Source organism: Bactrocera latifrons, unplaced genomic scaffold (assembly GCF_001853355.1).
Source record: "Bactrocera latifrons isolate USDA-ARS-PBARC rearing strain unplaced genomic scaffold, ASM185335v1 scaffold_155, whole genome shotgun sequence".
NCBI lineage: Eukaryota > Metazoa > Arthropoda > Insecta > Diptera > Tephritidae > Bactrocera > Bactrocera latifrons.
The window spans coordinates 554,789-562,082 of record NW_017535019.1 but is presented as its reverse complement, the minus strand read 5'-3'; the positions used below and the strand labels follow the sequence as shown (position 1 = coordinate 562,082).

General features: G+C 36.5%; 1 protein-coding gene across 1 annotated transcript in view; it reads left to right on the top strand.

Moving 5' to 3' along the window:
- LOC108966090 overlaps positions 1-7,294 on the top strand; it is a 158,759-nt gene that overhangs the window by 150,047 nt on the left and 1,418 nt on the right. The gene's annotated exons all lie outside the window — the stretch shown is intronic.

Here is a 7,294-nt window from a genome sequence, read left to right as displayed (position 1 = left end):
TCTTTCTCTTTGACACCATGTCTGATATCCCACGTGATCTGTCAAATACTAATGCATGAAAATCCTAACCTCAAAAAAATCACCCGATAGTAGAAAAAGCAGGCGCGTCCCTGTCACGTGCCACTACTATTGCCAGACGAGAGCGAAATTGCATTACATAGCCAAACTCAATGGTGTACAACAACAAGCAGCAACAAGTCTACACTAAAAAGCTCGACTTGTATTGCCAATAAATTAAACAGCTTCTCAACACCTGTCATTGATGCGCCGACTGCACTTGTGGCGATAATTGCAAATGACGTGAGTGTCTATGCGCCAGCAAAGAAATTTCTCAAGTGGCCAAAAAGCGCCAACACACACGTGTATATATATATGTATAAAAGGCCAGCAAGTACGTGACGCGGCAGGAAAGAAGTATTAGAGAAATGTGTGAAAAAAATGCAGAATAAATATTGGCATACGTGTACCAACTTTTGCCCTAGTGGGAGTAAATTTTCTTATAAAAACTAGCTCAGCCAAAGGGCGACAATAATAAGAGCTGCTATATGTATATATGACCTTAAATACGTCTCGGATTTAGTATAAATTATGATATATTTTTATTGTATATATATTTTATCTTCAGCAAAGTTTATCATTCATATAAGGAAAGAAAGGGCGGAATTAAAGCGTTGTAAGATCTTGATATTTTTTATTATACTTTTTGATATATACTTTATTCAAATAATCTGTTGACTGTATAGAAAAAATTTGAAAAAAATTTGTTTTTAGCAAGCTATTCGCTGTTTCCAAGTGTATTATTTACATAACAAAAAAAAAGGCTTTCTCTGCTGCTGTGCTCAGGGACTTCAACGTGATCGAAAGCATAAATGGAATCTATAAATTCTTAATCTATTAGGTATTCCATAGGGTTATTTATGACTATTACAAAAAACTTAAACTTAATAAAGTGGAAAACTTTGAAATGAAAGCGTCGAATTTTACAGAAAAATTTATTAGATTTGATCTGCCAACAGTTCGGATAACTTTCTACGCCATATATATAAGTACATATATATAATATATAAATACATACAACAAAAGCAAAAACTACCATCAATTATTTCCCAATGCACTGTATTTGACACATTCGCCATTGTCGTTTAAATTTTTTCAAAAATTTCGTTTACTCTTTCATTATACTATTGTATAGCTACGCGTATACGGATTAATTGAATTAAGCCATTTCATTTAGCAAACTCGGCCTGAGAGTAACACGTTGAGGGTCAGTAGCAGGCAGTCAAAGCTCAATCAATCATTTTGAAATTTATTTGGGAAATTTTGCGAATGACAATCGAAACCTGCAGTGGAATTAACACGCCAATTAATTTCTTTGAATTCCAAATGGCACTGTGTCAATTTACTAAATATTCGCTGATGATTCTAAAAAAAAAAAATACTTAACAAGTATAAATTTGGCATTCGTGCAATGATATTTGAAAATTATTTGCGCTTCAATTGGTGCCCCAAATTTAAGAGTTTATTAGTTATAACAAACACTTTTGTGTTAAGGCCTCTTAGATTTCAATGCAATTAGTATACATATGTATGAAATATATGTAGTATTTTGCATATAAAGCGTGTGTTTTTAAAAAGAGCATTTCTTAGAGTTAAGTTGTCTTGGCGAATTTGACAATTTTCAACAGTTTAAATTTGCATAAAAATCTCAATTTTAAAGGACACGTCAGCGTTCAGGTACATTACACTTTAAGAAAAGCTTTTCGGCTCCGGCATACAAAGGACTTTATTTAGTTAGAGTAAGGAGAGTAAAAATGGAAGAAATTTTCACTTCGAAATTCAACCGAAATTATTAGTTTTTATTAGTTATTTCAAATAAGTCATCTGAGCCTCTAAAAAGACATCCTTTATAAGGAAATTTTGCCATATGTACCTACTTGTATATATTGAGTTTTAGACAACGTCTTGTAGGCAACTTACTTATTGGATATATGAAAACAATAAACAAGTACCAAGAAATATCTGAATGAAGCAAAGTCCAAGCTGTCTCGATGACAATGCACACGTTCGTAATGCAATGCCTGATGACAAGACGCGCACATACAAACTCTGCGTATAAATTGGCAGTCACAAGGCAAAGCTTCGGGTCTGTTGGCCACGCTCTACATTCAAGTGTGTATGCGTGTGTAGGAGTAAGTAAGTAAGATAATAGAAGACTCTACAAAAGCAGTATATATGAGGTGTTCCGCTAAGATGTTCCTACAAGCTACTTTACTGCCTTATTGGACTTATTAATGTGGATTTCAGAGTGGTTATTGACTCATTCTAGATATTCCTGGTAAGAATGTAATTCGATAAATAATCATTAGAAACTCAGTATGATTATTGAAGTGAATATGTAGTATTTTTGCAAAGTAATTTAATCTTAGTGTACATTAGAAGAGAACTAATTATTTAGTAAGAGCGACGGAGGAGTATACACTCAGCATCTTCCCTGCACTTTAATTGCTCTCACTTAAGTAATACTTATATTGAAAGTCATGAATGTGCCAAATTTGTTAATAAGAAATCAATTGAAAGCAAAGAAATTGTATTAAAAGTCTTTGTAGGAGTTAAACATGTTCAAGGTTGGTCAGGGAGTGCCTAACCTCGCTACCAGTAGCATTTAGTGTCTATGTGATAAGACCAGGCCATAGCGAGACTGCAGGAAATTGTAAATCTAATGAGCCTGAAAAAAAAGAACCTACAACAGCTATTGTTAGAATGAAAGCGCGTCGGTGCTCCCTTCTCATCACGTGTTCTTTTACTATACAGCTGGGCTCGCTTGGCCAGCGCTGGGCAAAAGCTATCACAAAAGCCAAAAAAACATCGATCGCAAGAGATCAAGTGATCTCTTTGCTCTCTACTCATTTCAACAACTGACTGTCCCGCGTTTGGGATCCCCCTGCGGGTAGGGGGGACCCCTCCAGGTTGGGGGGGAAACCGAATATACCCGTGGTAAGGCATGCCTGTCGTAAGAGGCGACTAAAATGAAAATGCACTATGTCTGACATTTCAGGTCTTTGTTTAAATGTCAACATTGTCAAAGTCAGATAAGTGCTATAATATTAGCTTGAAATGATATTATAATTTTTATATTAATTCCTAATATAAAGGCATTTGTTGTTCAAGCAACAAATGTCACCAGTCATGAGTGAGATTACTATGGACTCAAACTGGTAGCAGCCAAAAGTTACAAAAGTCATACCAAAGACTTAAACGTGGTGCCCTTGGAGGAAACTCCAATCTGCTCATTGGGTTTGGCCCTTTGGGGGGATTCGTGGTGGCTGTGGTTTAAACCTAAATGCAGGCAGGGTATTTAGTCCAATGTGGATCCGAATTGCGGCCGGGTGCCGGACCCAGAGTACGGCAGAGGTTTTAGGTCGGCCTCGAACCCGATCAAGGTGGCTTATGGAGTCCCACCCTAACCAATTGGAACCAAAATATAAGTGTATATGCCAGCACTCATGCTTTGGTTCTTCAAGGTATAGTGCAGGTGCATGCACTTATGCTTTGGCGCGCTGATCAACGCATTGTTTTGATTTATGTGCTTCTAGCAATAGAAAGCACCGTGGGGTTAGGCCTTCGCAGGCAGGAACTCACGGGAGGTCAAAACTTCAACACTTGGGAGCGCATACCTTCAGACGTCTCACCGAACTGGCAGAATGGAAATTAAACTAAGCGTTTTGCTTATTTATAAGTTCGAGCACAGGAGTTCTTCTTGTCTATGGCTTCACAAAGAACTACATAAATCAGTGCGAACTTAGATCAGCTATGAATTGTATGAGAATTTTAGGAACTATTACCTTAGGAAGGTTGATGTGGTCTTTTTGTGCACTACGTTTTATTACATTCGGACCAGCTGAATCGGTTTGGCCATGTGCGTCTACCTGTCTGTGTATGCACCTTCTGCTCCCTTAGGTTTTGAGATTTCGTTCTAAAATATTGGCCGCGCTACTTTCTTCCCACCAAACATCTCATATCTTAGAAACACCGAAATCGGATAATTGTAAGATAAAGATGCCACTCAAACGGATATATTAAACTCAAGTTGTTGTGTGGAATACTTTTTTATTTTTCAACATATCTTCACCAAATTGGACGCAGATAATTGTCTGAGAAAAGCCTGCTGTACTATAAAAAATTTTTTCGATCGGACTACTGCCTCATATACCTTCCATACAAATAAGCTGCGCAAGAAACTGCAAATTCAACCAAAAATATATTTTGCACACTAAGTTCAATGTTTTACTATCTTTGCGCAACAAGCTCAATCAGTTCTTTAAAAGTCTTATTCCTAAATCCATGATAGATTACTTTTGTAGTTTCCGCAGAGCGACGGTAAATTTGTTATAAAAACTTGGCTCGTAAATTTTGCCGTCATTAATATCGTATCACGTATGTAATGTTGACTCTTACATATAAGTAACGTTGTGAACTTACAAGAACATTGACATACACTTTGAGTAACTTACGCATATCTGTGTGACATAAAATGTGGCAACATAAAACGTTCAACATAAAAATAATACTAAAATATTAAATGTTGCACGTTGTTTGCGGTTGCGGCAAAGCGGCGAACGCTTCGGTTGTTGAAAGGGCCAAAATGTCAGCAACGGTGGTTGGTTGATATTTAAGAGAAATGAATTTTTTCCGTTGTTTGCAAATACGCTTATTGTAATGCTGTTGCTGCCGTGCGTTGGCCCGCTGCGGTAGTTGATGTTTGTTACGGCAATTGCTTGCCACATGCACGTAGCATCAGCATCATTCAGCGCGCATTCCTTGCGCGAGTAATAAAAGTTATTTATGAAAATTACAAAACCATGAACTGCGCCAACGCCAAGCCACGTGCCACAAATACCTAAGCCTACGGCGGCTATGACGCACTAACTGAAAAACTTACAGTAAGCAGTTATGCCTACTTGTGTGTGTGTGTGCAAATGCTCGACAGCCCAGCATTGTCTGTCTGTGGCACACCAGCCACCGCAGTCAGTCAGTCAGTCACTTGGCTGTAACATGGCATGGCACACATGCAAGCACGCACACCATTACATGTGTCGCATAGACACACATACATGTAGTTTTGTTCAAAGCGTTGACAGCGGCGTTGATGGCGAGCAAAGGCGACAGCGCTGACAACAACGGCGCAAATTACTCTCGGAAGTGTATACACGTGTAATCGATATGCCAACATACACTTGTTTATACATATACGTGTGCGTATATTTGTATATGTGTCTGTGTAATTTTACAATTTTACACTTTGCTGCCATATATTGGCGATTGACAAAACCACAATGACAACAGCGTTGCTGCGAAATATTTGCACGTACATAGCGGCAGCTGACGTGAGCAGAAACTGTGTGTGTGTGTGTGGAAATATTCTGGTTTCAAGTAAACGTTGGGTTGGCTTAGTATTTGCTTGCTGGTGGCGACTTAAATATATATTTGCAGATTCTTATTAAACACTTAAAACACTTTGGTCTATACTGTGTACAACGATTTGAGAATGCGTGATACTCGAAGTTAGTTTTTTTTTTATTTTATATGTTACGGCAGATATAATAATTTTCTGTGATCTACTACTCTGCAGTTAATTCTAACAGCTTGTAAAAAGCATACACTTGTCTGTTCGCACAAGCGATAACCAATAATATTTACATCGAGATGTATTGATGACATTTGGTATTTCTCGTTGTGGACCAAGTCAAATTGGAAACCTGAAATTTGGCGTAGAGTCACAGTAGAAAGGAGAAAAACACTGGCATTAGCCTTTTGTATGGCTTAACGTACATATCTAATACATTTCTGCACATTCTTCGTTTATTGAGAAAGTGAGCTACACTCTACAACAATTCTATCATACTTTTGTTTTAGTAGCTTAGCTTCCAAGCGTCTTGGACTTAGAAGTTGAAATGGGTGCTTTTGGTCTTCATCTTGCTGAAGTTCAATTGTGCAGTTGCTTTTATTACTTAAATATTTGGCAACGTGCAAACCATATTTAGAAGATTAGAATAATATAAGATGTTCTACGTATTGAGCTGCAAATGAATATGTCACTCCTTGAATTTCTAGAAGTACATAACTTTAGTACGAACATAATCAAAGTTGGTTCAGAAGTTCACCTAATATGGACCCCCAATTTCAAACGCAACATTTTTGGATGTTTGCTAGGTCTTCCATAATACTTTTCACTTTCTTTATCGTAAAATTCCATTTTACTTTCAAACAAATGATTCAAGTAATATTAAATAAATCGAGGTTTCTTAAAATCAATTGTAAGTTCTTAGGAACTCTTATATTTAGAAACAAAGTGTTTCTGCTTCTACAGTTGACTTTATGTAAAAAAGTATAAAGTCAACCGGGAATTCGAAAATTTTTATATAACTTATATGGAGCCTAAGGAAAGTAGTTACCCTATTCAAAACCATTTGTGACACTTAGACATAATATAATCAAGAAAGAGCTCTTTTTTAGTTTCAATAATATACAGTGGGGGCCATAACTTACGCAACTAAAATATTGCTTTAGAAAAATATATATATCTTAACAATAAACTTTGCAAATATCCACAAAAAGTATGCGTGAGCGCCTCTTAAAAGATTCACTAAGAAGTTGTCGTCCCGCATACAAACCGATGTTTTCGGTAACAAAAGTTAAGCGTTCTAAATTCACTAAAGAGCATTTAATTTGGACAATCTATTCGCTAATGAGTCAACGTTCAACTTAATTGGCAGTGAGGGAATGTTTTCTGTGCGACGACCAATAAAAAGAATATGAGTGGGCGCATTATATATGGTTGATAGAATTATGAATCAATAAAAATACAAATGTAATTTGGAGAGTGTAGTGTTGCCCCATGCTGAGTGGGAGTCAATTTTTGGTCATTGTCTGGCACACCTCACATTAGTGCAAAGGTTTATCTTGATATATTAATTCATACTTAATTTATATACTGGAAAGTGAGAAACTGAAGGTTTCAAATGAATTAAAAAAAAAAAAAAAAAATTATTGTGTTATGTGAGAAGTAGGTTGTAATCTGATTTCGCCCATTTTAAAACTGTAATATAAACATTTCAGTTTGGCGAGTCTCGAGATATGTGATTTCCCTTAAAAGTAGGCGATGTTGTGACCATGGCTTAATTTGGACACCGGTGTAAAATTTAATGACAAATTGCTAAAAAGTCTGTAAAAAAGAAATGGAATTGTGGTTCCAAATCCTTGAGAAATGTTTACAGATTTTTTATTATTATTATTT